The sequence below is a fragment of the Lolium perenne genome, unplaced genomic scaffold (genome assembly GCF_019359855.2).
Source record: "Lolium perenne isolate Kyuss_39 unplaced genomic scaffold, Kyuss_2.0 unplaced48, whole genome shotgun sequence".
NCBI classification, from domain to species: domain Eukaryota; kingdom Viridiplantae; phylum Streptophyta; class Magnoliopsida; order Poales; family Poaceae; genus Lolium; species Lolium perenne.
This window is the reverse complement of record NW_027249006.1, coordinates 116,179-130,531: the sequence shown is the minus strand read 5'-3', so window position 1 is coordinate 130,531 and position 14,353 is coordinate 116,179. Positions and strand designations below refer to the sequence as shown.

General features: G+C 37.9%; 2 long non-coding RNA genes and 1 other non-coding gene across 3 annotated transcripts in view; 1 reads left to right on the top strand and 2 right to left on the bottom strand.

Moving 5' to 3' along the window:
* The window catches only part of LOC139834386 (uncharacterized), a 98,080-nt gene that overhangs the window by 34,479 nt on the left and 49,248 nt on the right, over positions 1-14,353 (top strand). The gene's annotated exons all lie outside the window — the stretch shown is intronic.
* Positions 1-14,353, bottom strand: part of LOC139834388 (uncharacterized) — a 96,547-nt gene that overhangs the window by 42,629 nt on the left and 39,565 nt on the right. The window lies entirely within an intron of this gene.
* On the bottom strand, positions 6,255-6,326 carry TRNAR-UCU (transfer RNA arginine (anticodon UCU)). Its single transcript has one exon. It is a non-coding gene; the product is annotated as a tRNA-Arg (tRNA).

Below are 14,353 nucleotides of genomic sequence, written 5' to 3'. Positions count from 1 at the left end.
GAACAATTATTATTTATTTCAAGCTATTTTAGATCTTTCTTAATCTTCAAAAAGAAAAAAATTCCGTAATGGAATAATGGTAGGATGAAAAAAAAAAGAAAAAATCAAAAGGAAATGTGGAAAAAATGACAAGAAGATATTGGAACATCAATTTGAAAGAGATGGTAGAAGCAGGAGTTCATTTTGGCCATGGTATTAAGAAATGGAATCCGAAGATGGCCCCTTACATTTCGGCAAAGCGCAAAGGTACTCATATTATAAATCTCGCTAGAACGGCTCGTTTTTTATCAGAAGCTTGTGATTTAGTTTTTGATGCAGCAAGTCAGGGAAAAAGTTTCTTAATTGTTGGTACAAAAAAAAGAGCGACGGATTTAGTAGCATCAGCTGCAATAAGGGCTCGTTGTCATTATGTTAATAAAAAGTGGTTCAGTGGTATGTTAACTAATTGGTCGATAACGAAAACTAGACTTTCTCAATTTAGAGACTTAAGAGCAGAAGAAAAAATGGGAAAATTCCAACATCTCCCAAAAAGAGATGTGGCAATCTTGAAGAGAAAATTATCTACCTTGCAAAGATATCTCGGCGGGATCAAATATATGACGAGATTGCCAGACATTGTGATCGTCCTTGATCAGCAAAAAGAGTATATAGCTCTTCGGGAATGTGCCATTTTGGGGATTCCTACTATTTCTTTAGTCGATACAAATTGCGACCCGGATCTCGCGAATATATCGATTCCAGCCAACGATGACACTATGACTTCAATTCGATTGATTCTTAACAAATTAGTATTTGCAATTTGTGAGGGCCATTCTCTCTATATAAGAAATCATTGATTAAGAAGAATAGTGAATTCTTGGGCAACAGCGTAGATTTATGGAATCACTTACTATTCTTTTTTGTTTTGCATAGAAAAAAGAAGGGGAATATTGATATATATTAGAGGGTATTGATATATATTATGATCTGATGTGCTTTCTTGGTATCCTAAATATAAGATTAATACTTCAAGTTGCTGAGTTGAGAAAGAGATGGTTGAATCAAAAGAATTCCTTTTTTGAAGTTCAATTTTTATCAGAGGACAGACAATATGAATATTATACCTTGTTCCATTAAAACACTCAAGGGGTTATACGATATATCGGGTGTAGAAGTAGGCCAACACTTCTATTGGCAAATAGGAAGTTTCCAAATTCATGCCCAAGTACTCATCACTTCTTGGGTTGTAATTACTATCTTGCTAGGTTCAGTTGTCATAGCTGTTCGGAATCCACAAACCGTACCGATGGACGGTCAGAATTTCTTTGAATATGTCCTTGAGTTTATTCGAGACTTGAGCAAAACTCAGATTGGAGAAGAATATGGTCCCTGGGTTCCATTTATTGGAACTATGTTCCTTTTTATTTTTGTTTCGAATTGGTCGGGTGCTCTTTTACCTTGGAAAATTATAGAGCTACCCCATGGGGAATTAGCAGCACCCACGAATGATATAAATACTACTGTTGCTTTAGCTTTACTCACGTCAGCAGCATATTTTTATGCGGGTCTTAGCAAAAAAGGATTGAGCTATTTCGAGAAATATATTAAACCAACTCCAATCCTTTTACCAATTAACATACTAGAGGATTTCACAAAACCATTATCGCTTAGCTTTCGACTTTTTGGGAATATATTGGCGGATGAATTAGTTGTTGTTGTTCTTGTTTCTTTAGTCCCCTTAGTAGTCCCTATACCTGTCATGTTTCTTGGATTATTTACAAGCGGTATTCAAGCTCTTATTTTTGCAACATTAGCCGCAGCCTATATAGGTGAATCCATGGAGGGTCATCATTGAATTGACTAGTTTTAAAATAGTCTTTTTTTTTAGCTTAGCTCAATTCATGCACGGTTACGGACTTGGTTGCAAAAAAATAGTTAGAAATGCATATGAATATACAACCTAGAGTTGTAGGAGAGAGAATAGACTCTATTATGGAGTTGGCAAAATATGCAGTAAGGAGGGTGGAATCAGGCTAGATCTATACTATAATTATATATCCTTAATGTCTATAAGTGGAGTCATCTTTTGTGCGGGTTTCCACTTTAAGGAATGATTTTAGAATCCGATTCATTCAATAGAAATAGAAAATGAAAAAAATATGAAAACAAAATAGAAGAAACAAATGTATATAGGGTATTATATATACCTAGGTTAGATTCATTATGTAATCCGATATATGGAATTCTCTTCTATATAGTTCAGACAATTCACATTATCATTTCAATTTGTACTTTTTGAGTTACTTCTCCACACTAGAGATAGAGCTTAGAAGTATACTTCTCCCTAATAGAGCTTATGAAGTAAGAATTTCTTGGTTGATTGTATCCTTAACCATTTCTTTTTTTTGACACGAGGAACTCACCATGAATCCACTAATTGCTGCTGCTTCTGTTATTGCTGCTGGATTGGCCGTAGGGCTTGCTTCTATTGGGCCTGGAGTTGGTCAAGGTACTGCTGCAGGACAAGCTGTAGAAGGTATTGCGAGACAGCCAGAAGCAGAAGGTAAAATACGAGGTACTTTATTGCTTAGTCTAGCTTTTATGGAAGCTTTAACAATTTATGGACTAGTTGTGGCACTAGCGCTTTTATTTGCGAACCCTTTTGTTTAATCCTAAAAAGTAAAATAAGCTCTTTCGATTAGATACTTTTTTCTTTTTTTAGTAAAATGGGTATTTGCTTCTGCAATTCCAATTATATCAATACTTTATTTTATTTACTCCTATTTATTACTTCTGGAATTCTCTATTTATTGGGACAGGCAATACCCCGCCCCAGGAGGGGCTCAGTTGAGTATGATTAATTTAGAAGATATGCTCGCCTTCTTCCTTCCCGTCCTTAGTTTAGGAAAGTAGAAAGTTTTTTTCCTTTTATTTTAGGAATTTTTGGAACATTTCAACAAAGAAGGTCTTTCTTTCACAGGTCAAACAAGACCTAAGACTTAATCTAAAAGAAATTACTAGATTGAATCTATTTGCATTAAAAAAACCGATCAAAAAAGGGCGAGCGAAGTAAGTGATCGAAAAACTTTGTTCTTTGTTCGTCCTATCTATAAGACTATAAGAGGAGAGCATATGAAAAATGTAACCCATTCTTTCGTTTTTTTAGCTCACTGGCCATCCGCTGGCAGTTTCGGGCTTAATACCAATATTTTAGCAACAAATCTAATAAATCTAACTGTAGTGGTTGGTGTTTTGATTTTTTTGGAAAGGGAGTGTGTGCGAGTTGTCTATTTCAAGAATAGATTGGATCTATCCGGCTGCACTTTAGAATATTTTTTATTATTTTAGGATAAATAAGAAAAGGGTGCACGATCTCGACGAATTACTTCTGAATAAATTTAGAAATCACATAATATGGAAGAACCATAGCATTTCGCGACTCATTGGTAAATCCACTTTGATTCTCTATAAACCAATAATGTGAGACTATTAACACGGTTAAAGCTAAACTGCTTGAAGTCCAGGCAAAAAGGGGTACTCTTTCTACAACTATATTAGTATTAGTACCGAAATGCTTTAAACGGGAAATAGCTAATGTAGAATTTATCTGATATAGAACACTCATATCGATAAAATGGTTTGAACTATTTACTAGAAAAAGGGGCACCCTGCCCTTTTTTATCCAATGCCGAATCGACGACCTATCTATAAAAAAAGAGAAATTTTTTGGATTTGAAGAAAAAAAAGAATTCTATTAATTTTCATTTTCCATTTATTTGGTTAGTTTTTCTTAATGAAATTGAAATTATTAACTAAAGGCCAAATCGAAATAAAGAAACAACTTTGCTGACCATCTAGGAGGAAGAGTCCTCTTAATTCTTAATATTTATCTAGTCTTATATAGGTTTCCATATATTGAAATAGAAACATAAATCTAGTCTTATATAGGTTTCCATATATTGAAATAGAAACATAAAAGAGAAGATAGAGGATAGGCTCATTACTTAACAAAAAAGGATATGGAAATAGCTATAGCAAAAGTAAAAAAAGAAAAAAAGGAGCGTGAGAGCCAAATGAATCGAAAGATTCATGTTTGGTTCGGGAAGAGATCATAAAAGTTGTAAACTTAATAGCAAAATAATCTACTTTCATTAAAAGATTTATTAGATAATCGAAAACAGAGGATCTTGAGTACTATTAGAAATTCAGAAGAATTGCGTAGAGGGACCATTGAGAAACTCGAAAAAGCTCGGATTCGATTACAGAAAGTCGAACTAGAGGCGGATGAGTATCGAATGAATGGATACTCTGATATAGAACGAGAAAAAGCAAATTTGATTAATGCTACTTCTATTAGTTTGGAACAATTAGAAAAGTCTAAAAATGAAACCCTTTATTTTGAAAAACAAAGGGCAATGAATCAGGTCCGACAACGGGTTTTCCAACAAGCCGTACAAGGAGCTCTAGGAACTCTGAATAGTTGTTTGAATACCGAGTTACATTTCCGTACGATTCGTGCTAATATTGGCATTCTCGGGTCCATGGAATGGAAGAGATAATTAAATTAATTAGGCTTTGAGCTTCTACTTTCGTTTAGAATTTAGGCATTATTTTCCCCCTTGCTTCCGAAAAAAGAGTAAAGAAATACTAATGGCAACTCTTCGAGTCGACGAAATTCATAAAATTCTCCGCGAACGTATTGAACAATATAATAGGAAAGTAGGGATTGAGAATATTGGTCGCGTAGTTCAAGTGGGGGATGGGATTGCTCGTATTATAGGTCTTGGTGAAATAATGTCAGGTGAATTAGTCGAATTTGCAGAAGGCACTAGGGGTATTGCTCTTAATTTGGAATCCAAAAATGTTGGGATTGTATTAATGGGCGATGGGTTGATGATACAAGAGGGAAGTTTTGTAAAAGCAACAGGAAGAATTGCTCAGATACCCGTGAGCGAGGCTTACTTGGGTCGTGTTATAAATGCTTTGGCTAAACCTATTGATGGGAAAGGGGAAATTATAGCTTCGGAATCTCGCTTAATTGAATCTCCTGCTCCAAGTATAATTTCCAGGCGTTCCGTATATGAACCTCTTCAAACAGGGCTTATTGCTATCGATTCGATGATCCCTATAGGGCGCGGTCAGCGCGAGTTAATTATTGGGGACAGACAGACTGGCAAAACAGCAGTAGCCACAGATACAATTCTCAATCAAAAAGGACAAAATGTAATATGTGTTTATGTAGCTATCGGTCAAAGAGCATCCTCTGTGGCTCAAGTAGTAACTAATTTCCACGAGGAGGGGGCCATGGAATACACTATTGTAGTAGCTGAAATGGCGGATTCACCTGCTACATTACAATACCTCGCTCCTTATACGGGAGCAGCCCTGGCTGAATATTTTATGTACCGCGAACGGCATACTTTAATAATTTATGATGATCTCTCCAAACAGGCACAAGCTTATCGCCAAATGTCCCTTCTATTAAGAAGACCCCCCGGCCGTGAAGCTTATCCCGGGGATGTTTTTTATTTGCATTCACGCCTTTTAGAAAGAGCCGCGAAATTAAATTCTCTTTTAGGCGAAGGAAGTATGACCGCTTTACCAATAGTTGAGACTCAATCTGGAGACGTTTCTGCCTATATTCCTACTAATGTAATCTCCATTACAGATGGACAAATATTCTTATCTTCAGATCTATTCAATGCCGGAATTCGACCTGCTATTAATGTGGGTATTTCTGTTTCCAGAGTAGGATCCGCGGCTCAAATTAAAGCCATGAAACAAGTAGCTGGCAAATCAAAATTGGAATTAGCTCAATTCGCAGAGTTACAAGCCTTTGCACAATTCGCCTCTGCTCTGGATAAAACAAGTCAGAATCAATTGGCAAGGGGTCGACGATTAAGGGAATTGCTTAAACAATCTCAGGCAAACCCTCTCCCAGTGGAAGAACAGATAGCTACTATTTATACCGGAACGAGAGGATATCTGGATTCATTAGAGATTGAACAGGTAAATAAATTTCTGGATGACTTACGTAAACACCTAAAAGATACTAAACCTCAATTCCAAGAAATTCTATCTTCTAGCAAGACATTCACCGAGCAAGCGGAAATCCTTTTGAAGGAAGCTATTCAGGAACAGCTGGAACGGTTTTCCCTTCAGCAACAAACATAAATTTTGCACGTCTACTCTTTCTTGTTAGTAGAATTTGAATCGTGCAAAAAAGTTTTCTTAGTTTTTAGTATAGTTATTTAAAGAATAGATAGAAATAAGATTGCGTCCAATAGGATTTGAACCTATACCAAAGGTTTAGAAGACCTCTGTCCTATCCATTAGACAATGGACGCTTTGTCTTTATATTTTATTCTTTCTTTTACCCTTTTCTTGTTCTGAGAAAAAACTCTTAGACCGAAACTCTTTTAGGAAATCAAAAAATCGATATACAAATGGATGATGTATATATCATGCATATATCATAAAGAAGGAGTATGGAGCCGCTAGTGGGAATCGAACCCGCAACCCCGAGGTTATGAGCTTTGTGAGCTACCAAGCTGCTTTATCCTCTTAAACTAAAGAGGGGAAACTAGTGGATAAAAGAGGGCTTGGATACGCCCCTCTACCATATCTATACAAATAGAATAGTCCATTTATACAGAATGGTAAAGAGGGCTCTTCTAGGATCATCAATTCCAGAAATTCATACAAATACGAAAGGAGATTTTATCCTTACCAACTAGATCTTGTTGCACCTGGTAACAAACATTCATAAACCATCTCTCGAAGTACGTGTCCGGATAGCCCAAAGTCTCGATAGTTAGCTCTAGGTCTTCCGGTCAAAAAACAACGTCGATGAAGGCGTGTAGGTGCACTATTACGTGGTAGGGATTGCAATTTTTCTCGCATTTTCGTTTTTTCACTCAAACTCAAGGAAGAAACTTTGCTTCTTATCTTTTTTTTTAAAGATTGACGAATCAAATGATATTTCTGTTCTAATTTCTGCCTCTTCTTCTCCCTCTGAATCAAACTTTTTTTGCCATAATGTGCCGTTTCTATTATTGCCAAGTATATGGTTCTAATCCTAGATGGAAAAATAAATAGAAAAAGAAATCTAAGAAGGCGGATCCTCCCTATCTATCAAGAGTAATGAACTAGGTGCTGATACAGTAACAGTACAAAAAAACAAAAAAAATAACTAAATTAACCAAATTTGCCTGATGTTGAGGCAATCAAGAAAGCTGCATAAGTGAATATATAACCCACGGAAAAGTGGGCTAATCCAACTAATCTTGCTTGCACAATGGAAAGAGCCACGGGCTTATCTCTCCAACGAATTAAATTAGCTAAAGGTGTGCGTTCATGAGCCCATGCTAAAGTCTCAATTAATTCCTGCCAATATCCACGCCAGGAAATTAAGAACATGAATCCAGTAGCCCAAACAAGATGTCCAAATAAGAACATCCATGCCCATACCGATAAACTATTCATCCCAAAAGGATTATATCCATTGATAAGTTGTGAAGAGTTTAACCATAAGTAATCTCTTAACCATCCCATCAAATAAGTGGAAGATTCATTAAATTGTGAAACGTTGCCCTGCCATAATGTGATATGTTTCCAATGCCAATAAAAAGTAACCCATCCAATGGTATTTAACATCCAGAAAACTGCCAAATAAAACGCGTCCCAAGCAGAAATATCACAAGTACCGCCGCGCCCTGGGCCATCACAAGGAAAACTATACCCAAAATCCTTTTTATCCGGCATTAATTTGGAACCACGTGCATCTAAAGCGCCCTTTACTAAAATCAATGTAGTTGTATGCAAACCTAGAGCAATAGCATGATGAACCAAGAAATCCCCAGGTCCTATTGTTAAGAAAAGCGAATTACTATTCTCATTAACAGCATTCAACCATCCTGGCAACCATAGGTTTCTACCTGCATTGAAAGCGGGGCCATTCGTTGAAGATAAGAGTATATCGAACCCATATGTCGTCTTGCCATGAGCAGATTGTATCCATTGGGCAAATATAGGTTCGATCAAGATTTGCTTTTCTGGAGTACCAAAAGCAAGCATGACGTCGTTATGAACATAAAGGCCCAGGGTATGGAATCCTAGAAAGAGACTAGCCCAACTTAAATGAGATATGATAGCTTCTTTATGGTCTAACATTCTTGCCAATACATTATCCTCATTCTGTTCCGGATTGTAATCCCTAATGAAAAAAATAGCTCCATGAGCAAAAGCCCCTGTCATAATGAACCCTGCAATATATTGGTGATGAGTATATAAAGCAGCTTGAGTAGTAAAGTCTTGTGCTATAAATGCATAAGCCGGTAAAGAGTACATATGTTGAGCTACTAAGGAAGTAATAACCCCTAAAGAAGCTAGAGCAAGGCCTAATTGAAAATGAATTGAATTATTGATTGTGTCGTAAAGGCCCTTATGCCCACGCCCTAATCGACCCCCCGGAGGAGTATGCGCTTCTAAAAGATCTTTGATACTGTGCCCAATTCCGAAGTTAGTTCGATACATGTGACCAGCAATGAGAAAAATAAATGCAATAGCTAAATGATGGTGAGCAATATCGGTCAGCCACAAACTTTGTGTTTGTGGATGAAATCCCCCAAGAAGAGTTAGAATGGCAGTTCCCGCTCCTTGAGCGGTACCAAATAAATGATTACTCGAATCAGGGTTTTGGGCATAAAGATTCCACTGACCCGTCAAAAGGGGTCCCAACCCCTGGGGATAGGGTAATACATCTAAGAAATTATTCCATCTAACGTACTCCCCTCTGGATGCGGGAATAGCAACATGAACTAAATGTCCTGTCCAAGCCAAAGAACTTACCCCGAAAAGTCCTGACAAATGATGATTGAGACGAGATTCCGCGTTTTTGAACCACGAAAGGCTTGGTTTCCATTTGGGTTGTAGATGTAACCAACCCGCTATTAAGGACAGCGTAGAAAGAAATAATAGAAAAAGAGCTCCAGTATAAAGATCGTCATTGGTGCGTAATCCTATTGTATACCACCACTGATAAACTCCAGAATAGGCGATATTAACTGGACCAGCAGCACCTCCTCGAGTAAAGGCTTCCACAGCGGGTTGACCAAAATGAGGATCCCAAATAGCATGAGCAATAGGTCTTACGTGTAAAGGATCCTGTATCCATGATTCAAAATTTCCTTGCCAAGCTACATGAAACAGATTTCCGGACGTCCATAGAAAGATTATTGCTAACTGCCCAAAGTGAGAAGCAAAAATGTTCTGATAAAGACGTTCTTCAGTAATATCATCATGACTTTCGAAATCATGTGCGGTAGCAATACCAAACCAAATACGACGAGTAGTGGGGTCCTGAGCTAAGCCTTGGCTAAACCTGGGAAATCTTAATTCCATAATGCCTTTCAAATCCTCCTAGCCACTATCCTACTGCAATAATTCTCGCTAAGAAGAATGCCCATGTTGTGGCAATTCCACCCAGAAGGTAATGGGTTACTCCTACAGCACGTCCTTGTATAATGCTCAAGGCTCTAGGCTGAGTAGCAGGAGCAACTTTTAATTTGTTATGAGCCCAAACGATAGATTCAATAAGTTCTTGCCAATAACCACGGCCACTGAATAAAAACATTAAACTGAAGGCCCAGACAAAATGAGCACCTAAGAAAAAAGACCATATGCAGATAATGAAGAACCATAAGACTGAATGACTTGTGATGCCTGTGCCCACAAGAAATCTCGAAGCCACCCATTAATCGTAATGGAACTCTGTGCAAAGTTTCCCCCTGTAATATGAGTTACTACCCCTTGATCACTTATAGTACCCCAAACATCCGACTGCATTTTCCAACTGAAATGAAAAATGACTACCGAAATTGCATTGTACATCCAGAATAAACCTAAGAAAACATGATCCCAGGCGGATACTTGGCATGTTCCCCCTCGCCCAGGCCCATCGCAAGGAAAGCGAAAACCTAGATTTGCTTTATCGGGTATCAAACGGGAACTGCGAGCAAATAAAACACCTTTCAAAAGTATTAATACAGTCACATGGATGGTAAATGCATGAATGTGATGGACTAAAAAATCTGCGGTTCCTAATGGAATAGGTAACAAAGCCACTTTACCGCCTACGGCTACTAACTCGCCACCTCCCCACGTTAAGCTGGTACTTGTTGTTGCACCAGGAGCTGTTACGCCAGGCGCAGTAGCATGGATATTTTGTACCCATTGAGCAAAGATAGGTTGTAATTGTATGGCGGTATCCGAAAACATATCTTGCGGACGGCCTAAAGCACTCATGGTATCATTATGAATGTATAAGCCAAAACTGTGAAAACCTAGAAATATACATACCCAGTTAAGGTGGGATATGATTGCATCTCGGTGTCTAAGGACGCGATCTAATAGATCGTTGTATCGAGTAGTTGGATCATAGTCTCTTACCATAAAAATTGCTGCATGTGCAGCAGCACCGACTATTAGAAATCCGCCAATCCACATGTGGTGTGTGAACAAGGAAAGTTGTGTACCATAGTCAGTAGCTAGGTATGGATAGGGGGGCATAGAGTACATATGATGAGCTACAACAATGGTTGTAGAGCCTAGCATAGCTAAGTTAAGAGCTAATTGAGCATGCCATGACGTTGTTAAGATTTCATAAAGACCCTTATGGCCTTGTCCTGTAAATGGGCCCTTGTGAGCCTCCAAAATATCTTTAAGTCCATGGCCAATACCCCAGTTGGTCCTATACATATGACCTGCAATTAGGAAAAGAATAGCAATAGCTAAATGATGGTGCGCAATATCAGTCAGCCATAGACCACCGGTTACTGGATCTAGTCCTCCGCGAAAAGTCAGAAATTCTGCATATTTGGACCAATTTAAGGTGAAAAAGGGGTTGCTCCTTCGGCAAAACTAGGATAAAGTTGAGCCAAAAGGTCCCGATTCAGGATAAATTCATGAGGAAGTGGTATCTCTTTAGGATCAACCCCGGCGTCAAGAAATTGGTTAATTGGTAAAGATACATGGATTTGGTGTCCCGCCCAAGAAAGAGACCCAAGTCCTAATAATCCCGCTAAGTGGTGATTCAACATGGATTCTACATCTTGGAACCAGGCCAATTTGGGAGCGGCTTTGTGATAATGGAACCAACCAGCAAAAAGCATTAACGCTGCAAAAATCAATGCACCAATTGCAGTACAATAGAGTTGTAATTCACTAGTTATTCCAGATGCTCGCCAAAGCTGAAAAAACCCAGAGGTTATTTGGATTCCTCGGAAGCCCCCACCTACATCACCATTTAATATTTCTTGCCCTACTATAGGCCAAACTACCTGAGCACTGGGTCCAATGTGAGTAGGATCACTTAGCCATGCTTCATAATTGGAAAAACGGGCACCATGAAAGTACATACCACTCAACCAAAGAAAGATAATGGAGAGTTGCCCGAAATGAGCACTAAAGACTTTTCGAGAGATCTCCTCCAAATCACCGGTATGACTGTCGAAATCGTGAGCATCAGCATGTAGGTTCCAGATCCAAGTGGTAGTATCGGGGCCCTTAGCTAGTGTTCTTGAGAAATGGCCGGGTCTGGACCATTCCTCAAAAGATGTTTTTACAGGATCCCTATCCACAACAATTTTTACTTCTGGTTCCGGCGAACGAATAATCATTAAGTCCTCCTCTTTCCGGACAAGATATACAAAGAGACCCGCCAGCTGTCTTTTTAGTGAATTTTTGAAAGATAGATTTTGAAAGATAGATATTATGATTAGTTCTTTATCTTTACTATCTACCGTCCTTCTATTTTTTTAGTTATTCACTGGAGCAATTATATATTGAAGTCAATCCGAGGCAAGTGTTCGGATCTATTATGACATAAAGATTGGGTGCCTAAGGGACGTTGTTTATCTTGAAAAACAAATATTTCCCGACGTAAGAAAAAAAAATATTTTTGCAATTTTAGAAACTAGTGTATTTTTTTTTTAGGGTGTAAGCTCCTATATACATCTACTTTCCTTGAGCATAATATAGGGTTTTTTATTTTATTCTAAATTCCAAGATAACTCATTAGAGTTATTAATAATACAGTCCTGATATACTAGCGATATTTAGATTGCCCCTATTTTTTCTTTTTATTCACTTTATTACTTCTATTATAGACCCTATCCCTATGGTTTATCCTTATGAAATATCAGATAAAATAGAAGGTAGAAGAAAGGGATATAATGAAATTCTGGATTCGAGGATCTTACGACCTAATTTATTTGATTAATGGATCAACAACCAAACCACCCATTTTATGAAAAAGAAGGAGCGTGGTCTTTCTTATTCAAATTCAAAGCGCTTCGTAATCTTCAACCAGTTCTGTGCTTCAATATAATTTCCCGGAGTAAGCGCTATAGCTTGTTTCCAATACTCAGCAGCTTGATCAAACCAAGCTTCCGCAATTTCCGAATCACCCTGTAGAATGGCCTGTTCTCCTCGGTCGGAATAGGAGGTTCCTTCCCTTAGAACCGTACTTGAGAGTTTCCTACCTCATACGGCTCATAAATTGCTATCTTAATTTCCCCTATCTTAAACTGAATTTGATTTCTCAAAAATAGATCCCATTTGTTTTTGGGTTAAGGAGAAGAAGTTAATTACCTAAGTTTCAAACCCTAATTTTTATCAATAATCAGTTTGATCTTTTTTCCCACCTTCAGAAAGATGAAGCATAGATAGATCTAGAGACTTCGTTCTAATTTTCTGAAAGGTAACTATCCCGGTTTCATATATGAAATCTCTATAGAATCCTTGAAAAAGACTTTTTTCCATAAGAAAGAAAAAAGAACTTACTATCTTTGGGATCTGATACTACACCGCTGCTTAATCCTTTAGTGGATCGGCTCTATTACATAAGCAGATTCCTAAATTTTGCCCCATATCATGGGATAAGTAAGCAGTTTTTTTTTAGTTGTATCGACCCAGTTGCTCACTAATTGATCTTTACGGTGCTTTCTCTATCAATTGGAGAACTTTATCCATAGAGTAGTAGTATAGGCGATACTTTCTTCCTTTTTTGATTCGCGTGAAGTGTCCTTCTTTCCTACAGCTGATAGGGAAAAATCATTGTTTTTACGATCCCTATGTAGAAAGCCTTTTTTTGTAGTATTTACTAGAAAATTTGATCCTCTCTTTTTTCTTTCTATAGTGGAGATAGTCGCACGTAATGACAGATCACGGCCATATTATTAAAAGCTTGCGGTAAGAAGGGGTTTCGTTCTAGTGCCCGAAAATAATATTCCAAAGCCTTTGTATGCTCTCCATTGCTTGTGTGTATAAGGCCTATGTTATAGAGTATATAACTTCGATCATAGGGATCGATTTCTAGTCGCGTAGCTTCATAATAATTTTGCAAAGCTTCCGCATAATTTCCTTCGGATTGAGCCAACATCCGTTACGGTCGTTCATTCTATTCAAAAAATCTCCGTTGCAAAACCGTACATGAGGTTTTCATCTCATACGGCTCCTCCCTTCTGTACATAGTACTAAGCGAAATAATCTATAGAATAAAAATAGAATTAGTCCCATCTCATTATGAATTGAAAGGGGCTGGTATTTTTCCAAGAAATCTCTAGCCAACCTTCCCGCAAGAAGTTTTTCTTAACACCAATGAATTCTATTAATGCTAGAAGAAAACGATAGCTCCAAGAATTTCTTTGTTCTCAACGCCCCCTACTTAGAAGAATTAGCCACTTCAACGATCTTTGATGGTTATAGGGGTATCCAAAGTACAAACCTGATGGTTGTTTGTTATCCCAACCATTCTTCCCAGCCCCGATACCGATCAGGAAAGGGCTAATTTCTAACAAAGTTTTTCTCTTGTTGATTCCTTTCCTATTTCTAGGTGTAGTGCTTTTATCCCCTATGCTGCCTACTGGTACTAATAGAGTAGAATGGGCCTGGCCTCTAATCCATAACCTATCCTGTAGGTGTAACCTTTCGCTCAATACTAAAATCCATAATTGAAGCATCTGAGGCCGCATCAATCGAGGATACACGACAGAAGGAATTGTTAGTTCACCTCACCTTCCCGAAGCGTGGGTTTGCTTTACTAATACTGTTCTCTCTATGCGAAACCCCTCTCTTTCTCGGAAGACTGAGGTATAGGTAGGGCTAAAAAAAACAAAAAAAAAAAAGAGTCAAATCGCACCATCTCTATAATAAGTAAATGCCTTTTTTTCTCCTGAGGTTGTCGGAATTATTCGCAATAAAATATTGGCTACAATTGAGGAGGTCTTATCAATGAAATTTCCATTTGCGCGGGATCTAGGCATAATTCCCAACCCATTCCATATAGAATTGTTTTCATTCCTTCACAAAATAA